This window comes from Coenobita brevimanus, chromosome 50, assembly GCF_032717465.1.
Source record: "Coenobita brevimanus isolate Jiangsu-jjx chromosome 50, ASM3271746v2, whole genome shotgun sequence".
In the NCBI taxonomy this organism is placed as follows: domain Eukaryota; kingdom Metazoa; phylum Arthropoda; class Malacostraca; order Decapoda; family Coenobitidae; genus Coenobita; species Coenobita brevimanus.
Genome location: NC_137003.1, coordinates 24,060,791 through 24,080,761, shown reverse-complemented (window position 1 = coordinate 24,080,761; position 19,971 = coordinate 24,060,791).

The following is a 19,971-nucleotide window of genomic DNA, read 5'->3' as shown; positions in this document are numbered from 1 at the left end:
ATGATATCCAAAGCCTACGCTATTGAATGAACATAGACTTTGATAGATCTCCTTGAAAATTAGTTATTAAAGTACTAATTATTCAAAAATAAGTATATTTATAGAATGACGGGGAATCGTCCAGGGTGAGAATTGTCCTGATGGGGAATCGTCCATGTTTGAGGCGAATTGTCTGACGGCGAATTGACTTGATGGCGAAGTATCTCGGAACCTGAGAATGAGAGAGCCTGCCGCGAGAGATTCAAACCAATGCGGGGGTGGCGCGGGTGGTGCTGCGGGCGGTATGCAGCGTGTGACGCGCTATTTGAATGTTTCCATTTTTCTCTGGACTTCAAAAAAGGTTATTTGGTTTACCTCGTGACAAACCACGAACAATCGAAACCGCAAACAGAGGAACCGCAAGGAGAGAGGGTCGACTGTATATATATATATATATACTATATATATATATATATATATATATATATATATATATATATATATATATATATATATATATATATATATATATATCAATCCTACCTATTATTACAGTATCTTTTGTCCGAAAAAATGGATTAAACGAAACTTCGAAAGTCCCATGATTTTCGGATAAAAGAGACTCCGCTTATATATATATATATATATATATATATATATATATATATATATATATATATATATATATATATATATATATATATATATATATATATATATATCATTTCCTGTGGCACCCTTGGGGATGCATAGGGCCTCGATGAACTCACACCACCACATCCTATCTTGTGCTAACTCCTCAAGATCTCCCCAACACTCATCTCCAGCTTCCCGTCTCATTGTCCTCACCCACGTCTCTTCTGGCCTTCCTCTACCTCTCCTACCAAGTGCCACCCACCCTGGTGTACCTCGTACTATTCCCTGTCTCCTATACACATGTCCTAGCCACTTCCATCGTGAGAATCTAACATATTCATCGACCGGCTGCACTCCCGTTATTTCTCTAATTCTACTATTTGGTATCCTTTCCCACCACTTAACTCCTAATATTCTTCTAAGTGCTTTATTTTCAAACACCAAGAATTTATTTTCCATAGTCACTGTGCTGTACCAAGACTCGTGTCCATAAATTAAGATACTCCTAACCATTACCTTATAAAGTTTGATTTTTGTATGCACAGAAAAATTATTATTATTCCAAATATTTTTAAGCATTCCCATTGCCTGATTAGCCTTCTTTAACCTTTCCTCGAATTCAAAGTTCAAAGAACCATCCTTGGCTAAATAAGTACCTAAATATTTAAACCTATCAACTTGCTTTACAACCATACCTCCAGTTACACATTCCTGCGCATTTTCCATATTCATATTGATTATTTCAGTTTTTCCACAATTAATAACCAAACCCACCTTGCGACCTTCACTCACCAAACAGTCCAACACTCTCTGCATCTCTTCTGGCCCATCACAAATCAAAACTATATCATCTGCATAATCTAAATCCAAAAGTTTCCTGTTCTCTCCCCAAAGTATACCTGCACCGGTTTCTGTTCCAACGCGTTTCATAATCAATGACCAATATAAATAGTAAAGGCGATAGAACACCACCTTGAATTACTCCGGACTTGACTTCAAACGAATCACTCAGACAACCATCAACCATCACTTTACAAAATGTGTCCTCATGCACGTTCATAATGACCCTCACAAACTCCTCTGGTATTCCATAATGTCTCATGATCTTCCCCATAGTCTCTCTCGAAACACTATCAAAAGCCTTTTCAAAATCAACAAAACAAAGACTTAACGGTACTCTCATTTCATTAACTTGCTGCATCAAATGCCTAACTATAAAGATCTGATCATTGCAACCACGTCCCTTTCTAAAACCAGTCTGTTCATCCCTCAGAATACCCTCAACCACCGGCTCCAACCTATTTAACAACACTCTACTGAAAACTTTCAAAGCTATCGGTGACAAAGAGATTCCCCTCCAATTACCACATTCACTCAGGTCTCCCTTCTTCGGAACTTTAACAATTACACCATTCTTCCAAACTGAGTGTAGTAACCCCGTCACCCATATGTTATTGAATAGCTTGGTCAAGATCATTATTAATCTATCCCCCTCCACTTTAAACATTTCCGGAGATAAACCATCCTCCCCTGGTGCCTTATTATTCTTTAACTGTTTAACTGCTTTCTCCACTTCTGCAAGCCCCAACTCTCCTGTTTCTATATTTAAATCTTCCTGAGCAGACGGTATATCCTCTTCTGGTGGTATTGGTCTATTAAGAACTGTCTCAAAATGCTCTTTCCATCTATTTTTAATATCTCCATCTTTGGTCAATAAATTTCCTTCCCTGTCTCTAACTGGTATTTCCTTGCGTTTACCTGCATTACAACTCAGTTCTCTGATCGATTCATATGCTATTCTTTGACTCTGTCCATCATTTTTGTTTATTAAGATTTCAGTCTCTGCAACCTTTTCATCCACACATCTTCTTTTATCTCTCCTAGCTAACCTTCTTACTTCTGAATTCAAACTCCAGTACGCAGCTCTTGCTAATTCAGTCTCTCGTTCATCAACGCATTGCATCTCACTCCTCAATTTAGCCTCACCTCTCTTTTTTATCATATCCCACGTTTCCTCTGATATCCATTTCTTTCTCCTGAATCTATGTCTCCTTCCAATCATACATTCAGCAGTCTCATGCAAAACTTTGTTCACATCCTCCCACATCTCATCTACACTTCTCTCCCCCTCTTCCAACGTTTCCAACACCAAAAACCTATTTCTGCATTTTAATCTGAATTCCTCCTTTTCTTCTCCTTCCCTTCTAAGCTTAACAATATCGTATCTACCAACACCAGATTTTTCCTTCTTCTGATTTTTAAGTTTAAACCTTATTTTTGCAATGCTGAGTTGATGGTCACTACCAATATCCGCTCCCCGTTTAACATGAACATCTAGCAGAGAACTTCTATGCCTCCTACTGATAGCGATGTGATCAATCTGATTTTTATATTTTCCACACGGCGACATATACACACACACAGGCGAAAATCAGTTAATCTAAGAAGTAAGTATGCAGTAAAAAATCTACATTAATTAATATGAGTGTTCATTTCTTTATTTAAAGAAAGCAAGTTAAAACTCACGCCGTTAGGGATGCATGTAGATTTTATTCATGCAAATTTTGGTTCTTATGCATAAGTTAGGGGAAATCCAGGTCAAATAAAGAAACAAAATCAGTTAACACTTTAAAATTATAGGGTTTGCCAGACTCAAATAGCGAAGTGCACTCATATGAGAGAAAATGCTAAATATTAAACGTAGTAGCACTCATTGTAAAGCTGAGGTGCAATTAGTTATGTAATAAGTCATTCACGGACTCTTCTCATCAGCACATACTGCACATTTCATTTCATTTTACTGGAAGACAGTTTTGTACAAATGTGGGAGTCCTCGTAGTATGGGGATTAAAAACAGCTTGCATGAAGACTGCACTTGCCATGATATTCATGCGTTAATTTTAATGCTACGATCAAATGATTTAGTTTAGCTTAGTTTATGTGGTGCACCAAGTGATCGAAATAATGAAGGTAAGAAAGAGGTGAGGTAAAATAAATAAAGGAGGTGTTGTCACCAATTATATTTTTTCCTAGATACATAAACTACGTTTCACGCACCTGTCCTGTATGCAACTCTCCTGTACATAGCTTCATTTGACCGCAAAGAGAGATTGACTGAAAAATTTGCGTCATCCATTTGGGCCTGATGCAGTCCCTCTTGTTGTTCTCATGAACTGTCCTGCCTGGGAAACTCTTTCGTCTTTATCTACCAACTTGTACCTTTCCTTCATGCTGGAAGTTTGCTCTCATTCAGCCAATCCCAAAGAAGGGTGACCATTCCCAACCCTTTAATTATCGTCCAACTGCTTTAACATCCTGTATCTCAAAAGATTTCTAGTCAATTCTTAATAGAAAATTTTTAAAGCATCTTTCCTATCACAACCTTCTTTCTGATCGTCAGTATGAGTTCCGTCAGGGACGCTCCACTAGCGATCTTCTCACCTATCTTTAAGACTTGGTCATCCTCCTTTCTGGACTTGGCGAAAACTTTCCCATTGCACTTGACACCTCAAAGGCTTTCGATCGAGTCTGGCATGAATCTTTAATTTCCAAACTGCCCTCTTACGGTTTCTATCCTTCAATCTATGCCTTCATCTCTAGCTTCCTTTCTGATCATTCTATAGCCACTGTTGTAGACGGCCATCGTCCTTCTCCTCTACTTCTGTTAACCGTGGTGTTCCTCAGGGTTTTGTCCTATCACCAACTTTCTTCCTTTTATTCATCAGGGACCTTCTAAGCTGTACATCTAACCCTATTCACTCATATGCTGATGACCATACCCTTCACCTTTCCATTCGGTTCCCGCAACGTCCTACTTAGCAGTTACTTCAGCAAACAAGGGATGAGGCTATGCCACACCTAATGTCTGACTTGGCTCCTATCTGTGACTTGGGTAAAAATAATCTTGTTTTTAATGCATCAAAGACTCAGTTTTTACATTTATGAACCTGACAAAATCTTCCACAAGTATGTCCACTAATATTTACTATTATTCAGTTACTCCTGCATCATCTTTGAACATGTTTGGGGTTTCATTTACTCGGGATTTATTTTAGAAAGATCATGTTACATCTCTTGTAAATTCTGCTTCCAAGAGATTAGGTGTGCTAAGCCGACTCCATTCCTTCTTTACCCCTGTACAATTGTTGACTTTATTCAGGGGTTTTATCAGCCCCTGTGTGGAGTACAACTCTCATGTGTGGGGAGGCTCCCCACATACAGCTCTTCTCAATAGGGTGGAATCAAAGGCTTTTCGTCTCATTAACTCTCCTCCTCTTACTGACTCCCTTCAACCTGTTTCTCTTCGCTGCACTGTTGCATCTTTATCTCTTTTCTATCGCTACTTCAATGGTCACTGCTGTTGTGAACTGTCTGCATGCATCCCTCCACCTCTACGAAAAGCGCGTAGCACCCGTCTAGCAGCAAACTCTCATCCCTTTTCTGTTCAACTCGCCCAGTCCTTCATTTATGCAACAGGTCAGCTCTGGAACAGTCTCCCTCTGTCTGTATTTTCTGCTTCCTATGATCTCCAGTCTTTCAAACACAGGTGTGCCCAGGCATCTCGAAATGATCGGATCTCGAATTTGGCTCTCACTTGTGTTCTGTTTTTCTCTTGGAAAGAATAATTTTGCAGGCTCGCGGCCTTTGGTTCATTTTTCCTCACATAATATATATATATATATATATATATAACGCAACCTTCGAAATAAAGCACGGATTTTGTATAAAGCGCTATGATACAGGATGGTTTATAGCCTTAGGTACCACTTTGGTAAGTCCATGTGTTGCTGAATTTGGCCATTTTCACATGCATCAGACTAATGTAAGGGTTGCTGTATTATTGATTTAAATATTTTTATATTACAAGGCAATACATTCATCCACCATGCAGCTCTTCCCTCATCTCGGAATAAGGGGGTAAATGAACCCTCTGTTGTTAGACAATTCTATCATGATCCACTACTAATATTGTAAGTAGATTATTATGGCGTCATTATAGACTGTTACCTGCCTTTCCTTGCCCGATTGCTATCCCCTTACTTTGTCTTGCTCAACCTGCCGTACCTATCGTTGCCATACTCTTCTCTTCTATGCAATACTTGTTCTTCATTGTGCTGACCAGGTGTGATGTGCCTTGCAAGGCACTGTCTATCCTCTCCTGCCTTATTCTGTTCTGCTCTCTCTTGTCTTATTTGTTCTGCCGTTCCTATCCTTTCTGCTCTGTACTGTATTGCTTGCTTTGTTCTACTTGCCGTGTACTGCCCTATTCTGCTAACTGGCCTGTCTTCCTCTCTTCCCCTGCTCTGCCGTATGGATGCTTTATCCTGCCTTGCCTTGCCCCACTATGACTTACCATACTGTTTTCTTTTTGCTCCGGTTTGCCTTTTTTTTTTTTTTTTTTTTTTACCTGGCCCGTCCTGCCCGCCGAGTCTGTAGTGTTCTCTCCAGTCCCGTCTTACCATGACTTGCTCTGTCATGCCCTGCCCAGCCCTGGCGTGGCCTCTCTACCCTTTCTTGTTCCGCTTTGCTCTGTACTACCTTTCCTTGAGTTACTTATATATCTTGCCTTAACACCTAAACCGCAGGGATGTTTTTGCGCTCCTTGGGCAAGCCTACAAGGATATTTGCGCTCCGACTGACTTTTTAAAAATATTTGCTCAAAAATCACTTATTTGTCCTAGAATATTTTAATTTGATAAACATATGCCATATATCTTCAGCGTTCTCCTGGAATGTTTGTTGCGCCTTCGTCGACTACAACAGGACTTGTGAAGACTTCAGAAGTTGGGTAACGAAGTCTCCATCTTACACTTCCCGACACCCCGAAATATGATTACCACTGCCTGATATTATCATTACAAACACTATTCTATGATTTTCAAATACTTTGGAATCCATACACCAAAAAAAAAAAAAAAAAAAATACTCTGAAAGCAATGAAAATTACGAGCGCGTACGAGCTTCCCACTTGCGCTAGTTGCCCGCTGGTATTCTGTCATTTATTTTTCATGAACACACTTACACTTTATGTTCCTATTACTTTATTACACACACACACACACACACACACACGCATATATATATATATATATATATATATATATATATATATATATATATATATATATATATATATATATATATATATATATTTATTTATTTATTTATATATAAGCAAGCAATACAGTACAGAGCAGAAAGGATAGGAACGGCAGGACAAATCAGACAGGAGAGAGCAGAACAGAATAAGGCAGGAGAGGATAGACAGTCCCTTGCAAGGCACATCACACCTGGTCAGCACAATGAAGAACAAGTATTGCATAGAAGAGAAGAGTATGGCAACGATAGGTACGGCAGGTTGAGCAAGACAAAGTAAGGGGATAGCAATCGGGCAAGGAAAGGCAGGTAACAGTCTATAATGACGCCATAATAATCTACTTACAATAATGGTAGTGGATCATGATAGAATTGTCTAACAACAGAGGGTTCATTTACCCCCTTATTCCGAGATGAGGGAAGAGCTGCATGGTGGATGAATGTATTGCCTTGTAATATAAAAATATTTAAATCAATAATACAGCAACCCTTACATTAGTCTGATGTATGTGAAAATGGCCAAATTCAGCAACACATGGACTTACCAAAGTGGTACCTAAGGCTATAAACCATCCTGTATCATAGCGCTTTATACAAAATCCGTGCTTTATTTCGAAGGTTGCCTATATATATATATATATATATATATATATATATATATATATATATATATATATATATATATATATATATATATATATATGTATATATATATACATATATATATTATGTGAGGAAAAATGAACCAAAGGCCGCGAGCCTGCAAAATTATTCTTTCCAAGAGAAAAACAGAACACAAGTGAGAGCCAAATTCAAGATCCGATCATTTCGAGATGCCTGGACACCATATGTTTGAAAGATTGGAGATCATAGGTAGGAGAAAATACAGACAGAGGGAGACAGTTCCAGAGCTGACCTGTTGCATAAACGAAGGACTGGGAGAGTTGGACAGAAATGGGATGAGAGTTTGCTGCTAGACAAGTGCTACGCACCCTTCGTAGAGGTGGAGCAATCCATATAGACAGTTCACAAGAGCAGTGACCGTTGAAGTAGCGATAGAAAAGAGATAAAGATGCAACAGTGCGGCAAAGAGAAACAGGTTTAAGGGAGTCAGTAAGAGGAGAGTTAATGAGACGAAAAGCCTTTGATTCCACCCTATTGAGAAAAGCTGTATGTGAGGAGCCTCCCCACGCATGAGAGTTGTACTCCACACAGGTCTGATAAAACCCCTGTATAAAGTCAACAATTGTACATGGGCAAAGAAGGAATGGAGCCGGCTTAGCACACCTAATCTCTTGGAAGCAGAATTTACAAGAGATGTAATATGATCTTTCTAAGATAAATTCCGAGTAAATGAAATCCCAAGCACGTTCAAGGATGATGCAGGATTATGCTGAATAATATTAAACATTAGTGGATATACCTGTCGAAGATTTTGTCCGGTTGATAGATGTAAAAACTAAGTCTTTGATGCATTAAAAACAACAAAATTATTTTTATCCAAGTCACAGATAGGAGCCAAGTCAGACATTAGGTGTGGCATAGCCTCATCCCTTGTTTGCTGAAGTAACTGCTGAGATGGACGTTGCGGGAACCGAATGGAAAGGTGAAGAGTATGGTCATCAGCATATGAGTGGATAGGGTTAGATGTACAGCTTAGAAGGTTACTGATGAATAAAAGGAAGAAAGTTGGTGATAGGACAGAGCCCTGAGGAACACCACTGTTAACAGAACAAGAGGAGAAGAACGATGGCCGTCTACAACAGTGGCTATAGGATCATCAGAAAGGAAGCTAGAGATGAAGGCACAGATGGAAGGAGAGAAACCGTAAGAGGGCAGTTTGGAAATTAATGATTTATGCCAGACTCGATCGAAAGCCTTTGAGATGTCAAGTGCAATGGGAAAGCTTTCGCCAAAGTCCAGAAAGGAGGATGACCAGGTCTGAAAGATAGGTGAGAAGATCGCCAGTGGAGCGTCCCTGACGGAACCCATACTGACGATCAGAAAGAAGTTTGTGATAGGAAAGATGCTATAAAATTTTTCTATTAAGAATTGACTAGAAAACTTCTGAGATACAGGACGTTAAAGCAGTTGGACGATAGTTAAAGGGTTGGGAGTGGTCACCCTTCTTTGGGATTGGCTGAATGAGAGCAAACTTCCAGCAAGAAGGAAAGGTACAAGTTGGTAGATAAAGGCGAAAGATTTTTCCCAGGCAGCACAGTTCATGAGAACAAGAGGGACTCCATCAGGCCCATATGCCTTTTTAGTATTGAGGCCTGTGATGGCAGAAAATACATCAGGTGAAGACAATTTTAATGTCTGCCATGAGGAAGTCAGAGGGGGGAAGTGATGGAGAAACAGCACCGGAATCGTCTAAGGTGGAATTGGAGGAGAAAGTCTGAGCGAAGAGATCTGCTATATCAGTAGAAGACATAGCTACAGACCCATCAGAGTGGAAAACAGGAGGAAAGGATGATGAGGTAAAGTTGTTAGAAAGGTTTTTGGCAAGGTGCCAGAAGTAGCGGGAAGAATTTGAGTTGGAAAGTTGAGAGCATTTAGTACGGATGAAATTATTATTAGCAGAGTGAAGAAGAGCCTTAGCACGATTCTGGGCAGAAACGTATAAAAGATGTGATTCAAGGGTGGGTTGGCTCCGGTTCGTTTTCTATGTCCTCTCCTTGTTGCGGACAGCATTAGAACAAGCGTGATTAAACCAAGACTTTCTTGCATTAGTCAAAGGATATGAGAAAGGAATGTATGCTTCCATACCTGAGAGAATAACCTCCGGAATGGGCAATGCACACTCAGATTGCTCCCGGCCATGGAAGCAATAATCATTCCATGGAAAATCGTAGAAGTACTGCCTGAGGGCCTTCCAATCCACAGCTCCAAAGTGCCACAGACGACGTTTCTTTGGAGGGTCCACAGGCCGTACCGGAACAATAGGATAGGTTAAGGTGCTTGTTCATAGTGCTTGTTCATAGTGCTAGATGGGACATGACATATTATTAGCTAGATAGGATATGACATATTATTAGCTATTATAATTGAAGAAAGGCATTTGACATAAGGTGAGTGTTAATTTTGGTTGTGCTTTTGTTTGCAAAGATACGGATTTTTTTTTTTTTTTAAATAATGTTGGTTGTATTTTCTTTTTTATTTCACTTATTAGATCATACTCTTTAAGTGTACAGAGGCTTTTTGACTTTCCAACATACTGGAATACTTCACCAGTGGGTCAAAATGTTAACTGCAGTAAATGAAGTGATACATTATTTTTGTTGATTATAATACATCTACATGCAATAAGAAAATAAAACAGAATATTTGTTTATGATCCATACTGTAGGGTAGTTTTATCTCAATAGTTCCTGAATCTTCATATCAATGAATAGAAAATCGATCTCTCGCATAAGTGACAAAGGTATCAGAGTGTAACACCTGAGACACATGAAAGTAAGTGTCAGTGTGAGTTCAGCACACACACACACACACACGCACACACACACACACACACACACACACACACACACGCACACATTGATCAGCGCAGGTGCGTTGTGCATTATGAATGTCAGTGGTACTTAAAGGCATAAGATGAGAGTCTACTGCAGTGGTGGGTAAGAATGGAGAGCGGGTGGAGCTTCTGTTGGCTGTATTCCAATGAAAAGGTAAGGGCCCGGTTAAGAGAGAGAGAAAGAGGGAGAGAGAGAGAGAGAGACAGACAGACAGTCAGAGAGAGAGAGAGACAGAGACAGAGACAGAGACAGACAGACAAACAGTCAGAGAGTGAGACAGAGACAGAGACAGAGACAGACAGACAGAAACAGAGACAGACAGACAGACAGCCAGTCAGAGAGAGAGACAGACTGACAGAGAGACAGACAGACACACAGACACACAGAAACGGACAGACAGACAGAAACAGAGACAGACAGACAGAGAGACAGTCAGTCAGAGAGAGAGAGAGACAGACAGAGAGACAGACAGACAGACAGACAGACACACAGAAACGGACAGACAGACAGAAATAGAGACAGACAGACAGAGAGACAGTCAGTCAGAGAGAGAGAGAGAGAGAGAGAGAGAGAGAGAGAGAGAGAGAGAGAGAGAGAGAGAGAGACAGAGATAGAGACAGAGACAGACAGACAGACAGTCAGAGAGAGAGACAGACAGACAGAAAGAAAGAAACAGACAGACAGACAGAAACAGAGACAGACAGACGGACAGACAGAAAAAGAGACAGACAGACGGACAGACAGACAGACAGACAGACAGACAGACAGACAGTCAGTTAGTTAGAGAGAGAGAGAGAGAGTCCTACTGCCTAAGAATGAAGGGAACGGCATTTATTATATAAATGCATGTGTTAACAGTAAAAATTTATAGCTGACGGATGAAGATAACTAGTTAGAGATCGTCTGTTGTTTCAAAAGACACGATTTCAAACCAAGGTGGTGACACGCAAGTCTGGCAAACACACTTTCGTTGGAGACTCAACAACACACCTCAACGTGCATAACAAAACTGTGTTGCCCTACTGTACAGTAGTAGATTGCAGAACCCAGAATATCATAAATCCCATATGTGCCATGAGAGTAAATAATCCCATTTTTTTCCATGTAACATTTCCGTAGCTATTTCAAAAAATGTTTTCTGCACCGAAGCTTTAAATTAGTTCTTAATCCTTTTTATCTTTATCCTTCTTAAGACAAGGTGTGTCTTGCTCACCCACATTGAGGTGTGGAGTAGAAATAAGATCTGCGGTAAAACCAATGCACCAACCTGAGTGATACAGCATGGCATTTAATCAAAACTGACATTGGGTATTAATCCCAAGTTTATGGCGTGAACGTTTTTGGCACGAAGATGAGCTTCGGCGCTTAAGGGAACGGTCCTCTTATCCAATGTCCAGAGTGGGACACATAATGAAAATAATCCCTATTAATTGACACTGACAGGTTATGTAAACGAAATAGCACAAGAAAGTATCAACAGTATTGCCAGTAAATATGGCTTCGCATCCACTCTCACATCACTGAAACCGATAAAGTTTTCACACTCCACATTATGCACATAACATACCTCAAAATGCACACTAATCTTTGTGTATGAATAAATACTAGCAAATTTGCAAATGTTTCTCATGTTATTATATCTATACAGAATATCTGTGTGTGTGTGTGTGTGTGTGTGTGTGTGTGTGTGTGTGTGTGTGTGTGTGTGTGTGTGTGTGTGTGTTTAGATTGAGGTGTTGGGGTCCTAAGCCACTACCAACACTATTTAGGCGAAAATGGGCTAAGAGTTTCAATCTCTCTCTTTGGAGGATGAAATAACTTTATAAATTTTTATTACCTATAGGTGTCTTGGCTTTTGCATGTCTAGTCCTTTGTGAATGCTGAAACTATACGACATTTTGTTATTCGATTTTATTTCGGTGATAATGTTTCTGGTGAAAAACGAAAAGGCAATGAACAGAACAAGATCCTGGATTAAAATAATCAGCTCCAGTCACCTGAAAATGAATAAGTTTGCACTTTTTTTGAGGGGGGGAGGATAACAATTTTCGCTGATATATATATGATCATAAAAAAAAAAAGGCGCTAAGAGACACGGAATATACCACGAAATTTGGTTCGTATGAGAGCGATGGAAGCTTACTATACTTGTATATAAATAATTACCATTGCCAATTTCCTTCATTTCCTCTTAGTGCTTTCGAAGATAACAGAGGAAGCATGCAAGTCAAAATTACGGGTACTTTACATATGATGTAGCGACGGATCTGAGAGTTATTCATTTTAGTTTTTGAGTTATTGAACACTTAACTTGGACAGGCAGTAAAGCTTCATGTTGTGTTTGGAGATGTTCCTGCTGAACTCCTTCATTAGAATACACTGACACTGTTATTCCTGGTACCACATCTGTGACATGGTTAGCAAATTCTGACGTTTGGAGAGAGGGTCTGCCTCTGAAGAATTTGTACCATCCTAAGCTTTTAAACACTGCCTTATAGCTATGGGATTTAACAACACAAGAAAGCATAAGATACCGAGCATTATAGAACTTTATCACAATGGTAACAGCTTCAAAGTCTCATATTCGGGGCAATAAAGGGCATTTCAGCGAATGCCCCTGGTGGGGTGTGGTGAGGTAAAGTAAGCGGGTGGTGTGGTGGGTTGTGGTGAGGTAAAGTAAGCGGGTGGTGTGGTGGGTTGTGGTGAGGTAAAGTAAGCGGGTGGTGTGGTGGGTTGTGGTGAGGTAAAGTAAGCGGGTGGTGTGGTGGGTTGTGGTGAGGTAGGGTAATTTCTTGGTATAGTGTGAGCTGGTGCTGTGGTGAGGTGTGGTGATTCTGTTGGTATATTGTCAGTGAGTGCTGTGCTGGAGTGTGGTAATTATTACGGTAGGCTGTGAGTGATTGGAGTGGTGAGGTACGGTAGTTTTGATGGTACAGTGTGAGCAGGGGGTGGGGTGGGGAGGGATGGAGTGTGGTGCGGTGAGGCTTCATTAAAGCAGCAACATTCTGGGAAAGTGAAAAACTAAGCGTCTGGTAATCGTTAGTGAGTGGCAGACGGACAGTCACTATAAGAGATGCCCCGCATATACTCGTAATACTGAAACAGTTTATCTGATGGAGAATGTGAGAAGTATATATATATATATATATATATATATATATATATATATATATATATATATATATATATATAGTAAACACAGTTTGTCTGATGGACAATGTGAGAAGTATATATATATATATATATATATATATATATATATATATATATACTCATCCTCAGCCCTTTGAGTATCCACTGCAGGACCGGCCTATCCCGACCGAAGTCGGGACGATACAGCCAATGTATCTCTAGCAAGTGGCTTAGGCTGTCTGGTAGAGATTGTATGGAGGGTGAGAAGTGCTTGTAAGTGTAACTGTAGTGTTGGAGTGGCTTTGGTTGTGTGTGTAGTCTGTGAACCAAGTGTAATCGGCCCGCGCAAGCCGATTGGGTGCAAGCATAATTTATAGTATGCGACACTGGTTCAACCACAACACCCCTTGTGTCCGCTAATGCAGTACGTGGTCGGGTGAACACTCCCAAAGCTTATTACCCTGGCTGGGCACGAACCCTAGTTCACCCGTGTACGAAACGCACACTCTACCACTGTACCACAGAGACTCATATATATATATATATATATAGATAGATAGATAGAAGTGGAGTCTCTTTTATCCGAATTTCTTTTAACCGTAATATGCCATTAACTGTAAGTTTTACTAAAACGTTCTCATTTCGAGTAACAGCAAAAATCTGAAATCTATCTGAAAATTCAAACACGGCGGGCTTGTTTCGCGCCACTAGCGTTAGTTTACGGTTGCTCCGCTAGTCACTAGAGCGAGCGTTGGGTTGCGCCAGCCCCCATCCACCACCTCGGAAGATTTGGATATGTGGGAGATGATATGAATGATGTGGAAATGATTGAATAAGGAAACAGAAAATAGAAAAAAACAATTAGGTTTAAGACTTTATTTGTTCCAATTGCTTCCAGTGAATTAGGTAATTGTTTTGGTGAACGATTATTTAAGTTTAAGTGAAGATTTATTTAAGCTGACAGTTTCTATTACAGTTACAAGAGTGCAGTTACGTACGTTGTTACTACAGTGTATTAAGTGTTTTGACGATGGCTGAGTGGCTTTTGGGGTGCTGGTGGTGGTGGTGGGCTAGACGTGGCCAGAAATGGGTGATGGAGGAGTACAATACTGTTCCCTTGTATCCTACCTACTATTACAGTATCTTTTATCCGAAAAAATGGATTAAACGAAACCTCGAAAGTCCCATGATTTTCGGATAAAAGAGACTCCACTTATATATATATATATATATATATATATATATATATATATATATATATATATATATATATATATATATATATATATATATATATATATATATATAGTCACATACACACAGGCGAAAATCACTTAATATAAAATCTACATTAATTAATATGAGTGTTCATTTCTTTATTTAAAGAAAGCAAGTTAAAACTCACGCCGTTCGGGATGCATGTTGATTTTATTCATGGAAATTTTGGTTCTTATGTATAAGTTAGGGGAAATCCAGATCAAATAAAGAAACAAAATCAGTTAACACTTTAAAATTATAGGGTTTGCCAGACTCAAATAGCGAAGTGCACTCATATGAGAGATAAGGCTAAATATTAAAAGTAGTAGCACTCATTGTAAAGCTGAGGTGCAATTAGTTATGTAATATGTCATTCACGGACTCTTCTCATCAGCACATACTGCACATTTCATTTCATTTTACTGGAAGACAGTTTTGTATAAGTGTGGGAGTCCTCGTATTATGGGGATTAAAAACAGCTTGCATGAAGACTGCACTTGCCATGATATTCATGCGTTAATTTTAATGCTACGATCAAACGATTAAGTTTAGCTTAGTTTATGTGGTGTATCAAGTGATAGAAATAAAGAAGGTAAGAAAGAGGTGAGGTAAAATAAATAAAGGAGGTGTTGTCACCAATTATATTTTTTCCTACATACATAAACTACGTTTCACGCACCTGTCCTGTATGCAACTCTCCTGTACATAGATTCATTCGACCGCAAAGAGAGAGTGACTGACAAATTTGCATCATCCATATTTGCCTGATGCAGTCCCTCTTGTTGTTCTCATGAACTGTGCTGCCTGGGCAAACTCTTTCGCCTTTATCTACCAACTTGTACCTTTCCTTCTTGCTGCAAGTTTGCTCTCATTCAGCCAATCCCAAAAAAGGGTGACCATTCCAAACCTTTTATCTATAGTGCAACTGCTTTAACATCCTGTATCTCAAAAGTTTTCTAGTCAATTCTTAATACAAAAATTTTAAAGCATCTTTCCTATCACAACCTTCTGTCTGATCGTCAGGATGGGTTCCGTCAGGGACGCTCCACTGCCGATCTTCTCACCCACCTTTCAGACTTGATCATCCTCCTTTCTGGACTTTGGCGAAAACTTTCCCATTGCACTTGACAATCTCAAAGGCTTTCGATCGTGTCTGGCATAAATCTTCAATTTCCAAACTGCCATCTTACGGTTTCTATCCTTCCATCTGTGCCTTCATCTCTAGCTTCCTTTCTGATCATTCTATAGCCACTGTTGTAGACGGCCATCGTTCTTCTCCTCTACTTCTGTTAACAGTGATGTACCTCAGGGCTCTGTCCTATCACCAACTTTCTTCCTTTTATTTATCAGTGACCTTCTGAGCTGTACATCTGACCCTATCCACTCATATGCTGATGACCATACCCTTCACCTTTCCATTCGGTTCCCGCAACGTCCATCTCAGCAGTTACTTCAGCAAACAAGGGATGAGGCTATGGTACACCTAATGTCTGACTTGCCTCCTATCTGTGACTTGCATAAATATAATCTTGTTGTTTTTAATCCATCAAAGACTCAATTTTTACACCTATTAATCTGACAAAATCTTCCACAGGTATATCCACTAATGTTTAATATTATTCAGCTTAATCCTGCATCATCTTTGAACATGCTTGGGGTTTCATTTACTCGGGATTTGTCTTAGAAAGATCATATTACATCTCTTGTAAATTCTGCTTCCAAGAGATTAGGTGTGCTAAGCCGACTCCATTACTTCTTAACCCTGTACAATTGTTGACTTTATACAGGGGTTTTATCAGCCCCTGTTTGGAGTACCACTCTCATGTGTGGGTAGGTTCCCCACATACAGCTCTTCTCAATAGGGTGGAATCAAAGGCTTTTCGTCTCATTAACTCTCCTCCTCTTACTGACTCCCTTCAATCTGTTTCTCTTCGCCACACTGTTGCATATTTATCTCTTTTCTATCGCTAATTCAATGGTCACTGCTCCTGTGAACTATCTGCATGCATTGCTCCATCTCTACGAAGGGCACGTAGCACCGGTCTAGCAGCAAACTTTGATCCCTTTTCTGTCCAACTCTCCCAGTCTTTCATATATGCAACAGGTCAGCTCTGGAACTGTCTCCCTCTGTCTGTATTTTCTGCTTCCTTTGATCTCCAGTCTTTCAAACACAGTGTGTCCAGGCATCTCGAAATGATCGGATCTTGAAAATGGCTCTCACTTTTGTTCTGTTTTTCTTTTGGAAAGAATAATTTTGCAGTCTCGCAGCCTTTGGTTCCTTTTTCTTCACATAAAATATATATATATATATATATATATATATATATATATATATATACACATACAAGGCAACCTTCGAAATAAAGCACGGATTTTGTATAAAGCGCTATGATACAGGATCGTTTATAGCCTTAGGTACCACTTTGGTAAGTCCATGTGTTGCTGAATTTGGCCATTTTCACATGCATCAGACTAATATAAGGGTTGCTGTGTTGTTCATTAAAATATTTTTATATTACAAGGCAATGCATTCATCCACCATGCAGCTCTTCCCTCATCTCGGAATAAGGGGGTTAACCCGCCCCGTCCTGTCGACGTATGGGTATGTTGCAACGATTTGCATTTGCCAGTCCCGGCGACATACCGGTACGTCGTGGAATTGCAAGGTCCCTAATTTGCACAATTTTCAATTTTTGCGCTTGATTTTTCATATGTATTCTCGGGACACCTTCCTCTATTCCTCTACAAGATGCCAAGCAGGGACAATGCCTTACACCGCATAATCTCCCCCCTCCCGCCCTCACGTCATTGTCTCGGCAATTCACCTGTTACCAGTGACCTGGCCAGTAAAGATATTCAGGGCCAGAGTGATTCCCCAATCGATGACAACGTGGAGGACAATGTTTACATAGCTTTAGAAGAAGAAACAGTCAGAAATAATGATCAGGTAATGTGGCAAAAAAAGGTCAGGTATGGTGATTAGTTAGTGAGTGAAACAATGCTTATAATGCCTTTATTACTGCTTGAAAACCAATATACTTTCATAGTACATATAAATTCATACCAAGTAAATAAATAAATACCCTTTCTGAGTGGATAAATTAGTTACCCTCCCATAGAACTCGTTTTCTTTTTTGCCAGCATGTTAGAAAACCCAGTCAGGTAAGGAGGAACTCCTACCTGGATTGAGTATTTTAAATCTCAGGTGAGCGATTTCTCTATGAATTTTCGATGTTTCTCACCAAAAGCGAAGGTTTTAGCCAAAATTTTTTTTTTCGAAAGTACCTCGGGATTTGGGGATGTCGGAGGTGCGGAAAACCTTGGGACGTGACGGGTTAATGAACCCTCTGCAGTTAGACAATTTTATCATGATCCACTACGATAATTGTAAGTAGATTATTATGGCGTCATTATAGACTGTTACCTGCCTTTCCTTGCCCGATTGCTATCCCCTTACTTTGTCTTGCTCAACCTGCCGTACCTATCGTTGCCATACTCTTCTCTTCTAGGCAATACTTGTTCTTCATTGCGCTGACCAGGAGTGCCGTGCCTTGCAAAGCACTGTCTATCCTCTCCTGCCTTATTCTGTTCTGCTCTCTCCTGTCTGATTTGTCCTGCCGTTCCTATCCTCTCTGCTCTGTACTGTATTGCTTGCTTTGTTGTACCTGCTGTGTACTGCCCTATTCTGCTAACTGGCCTATCTTTCTCCCTTCCCCTGCTCTGCCGTATGGATGCTTTATCCTGCCTTGCCTTGTCCAACTATGACTTACCATACTGTTTTCTTTTGCTCCGGTTTACCATTTTTTTTTTTTTTTTTTTTTTACCTGGCCCGTCCTGCCCGCCGAATCTGCAGTGTTCTCTCCAGTCCCGTCTTACCATGACTTGCTCTGTCATGCCCTGCCCAGCCCTGGCGTGGCCTCTCTACTTTTTCTTGATCCGCTTATATATATATATATATATATATATATATATATATATATATCTATCCATATATATATATATACATATCTATCTATCTATCTATATCTATCTATCTATCTAACTATCTATCTATCTATATATATAGATAGATAGATAGATAGATAGATAAAGATATATATATACATATATATATTTATCTATATATATCTATTTCTATCTATCTGTCTGTCTATCTATCTATCTATCTATCTATATCTATATCTGTATATCTATATATCTAGATAGATAGATAGATATAGATATATATATATCTATCTGTCTACATATATGAATATCTATCTATCTATCTATCAATGTATCTATCTACCTATCTATCTATCTATCTATATCTATCTCTCTCTCTCTCTCTCTCTCTCTCTCTCTCTCTCTCTCTATATATATATATATATATATATATATATATATATATATATATATATATTATATATATATATATATATATATATATATATATATATATATATATATATATATATATATATATATATATATATATATATATATATATATATATATATATATATATATATATATATATATATATATATATATATATATATATATATATATATATATATATATATATATATATCTATATATATATATATATATATATATCTATATATATATATATATATATATCTTTCTCTTTCTCTCTCTCTCTCTCTCTCTCTCTCTCTCTCTCTCTCTCTCTCTCTCTCTCTCTCTCTCTCTCTATATATATATATATATATATATATATATATATATATATATATATATATACATGTATATATACAAGATGGAGTAAGGTGGAGCGGCCTGGGACTCTCCTACAGGTGTCCCCGAGTTCCAGTCATTTCCCTTCCTCTCCTTCATTACCCCCTGGGGGTATGGGGTTTTCAAGAATACTCCCCCAGTATCCCTGCTTGTCGTAAAAGGCGACTAAAAGGGTTGGTGGAGGGTTAGTGCCCCTCCCCGGAAAACAACTAACTAAAAAAACAAACAAGAAACCTCGGACAAGGAATGACCAAACGATGACGACCCAGGACCGGACAAAGGACTTGGTAATGAGTACATGGAATGTAAGAGAAGCTAATGATGAGGTGAAAGAGAGAGAGATTGTCCAGGTGCTTGAGGGTGGGAAAGTGGATGTATGTGGAATAACTGAAACAAAATAGTGAGGAGAAAGTGTGAGAGAATGGGAGTATGGATGGGGTATATGTGCAAGAGTAGGTGAGAATGAGAGGGCAAAGGAAGGAGTATGTATAGTTGTGAGTAAAAGATGGAAGAGGAGCATAAGACAGTGTGGATCAGCTGGGTCAAGGATTGTGTGGGTAAAGTTGAAAGTTGGAATACAAATTTGGGCGATTGTGTGTGTGTATGCACCAAC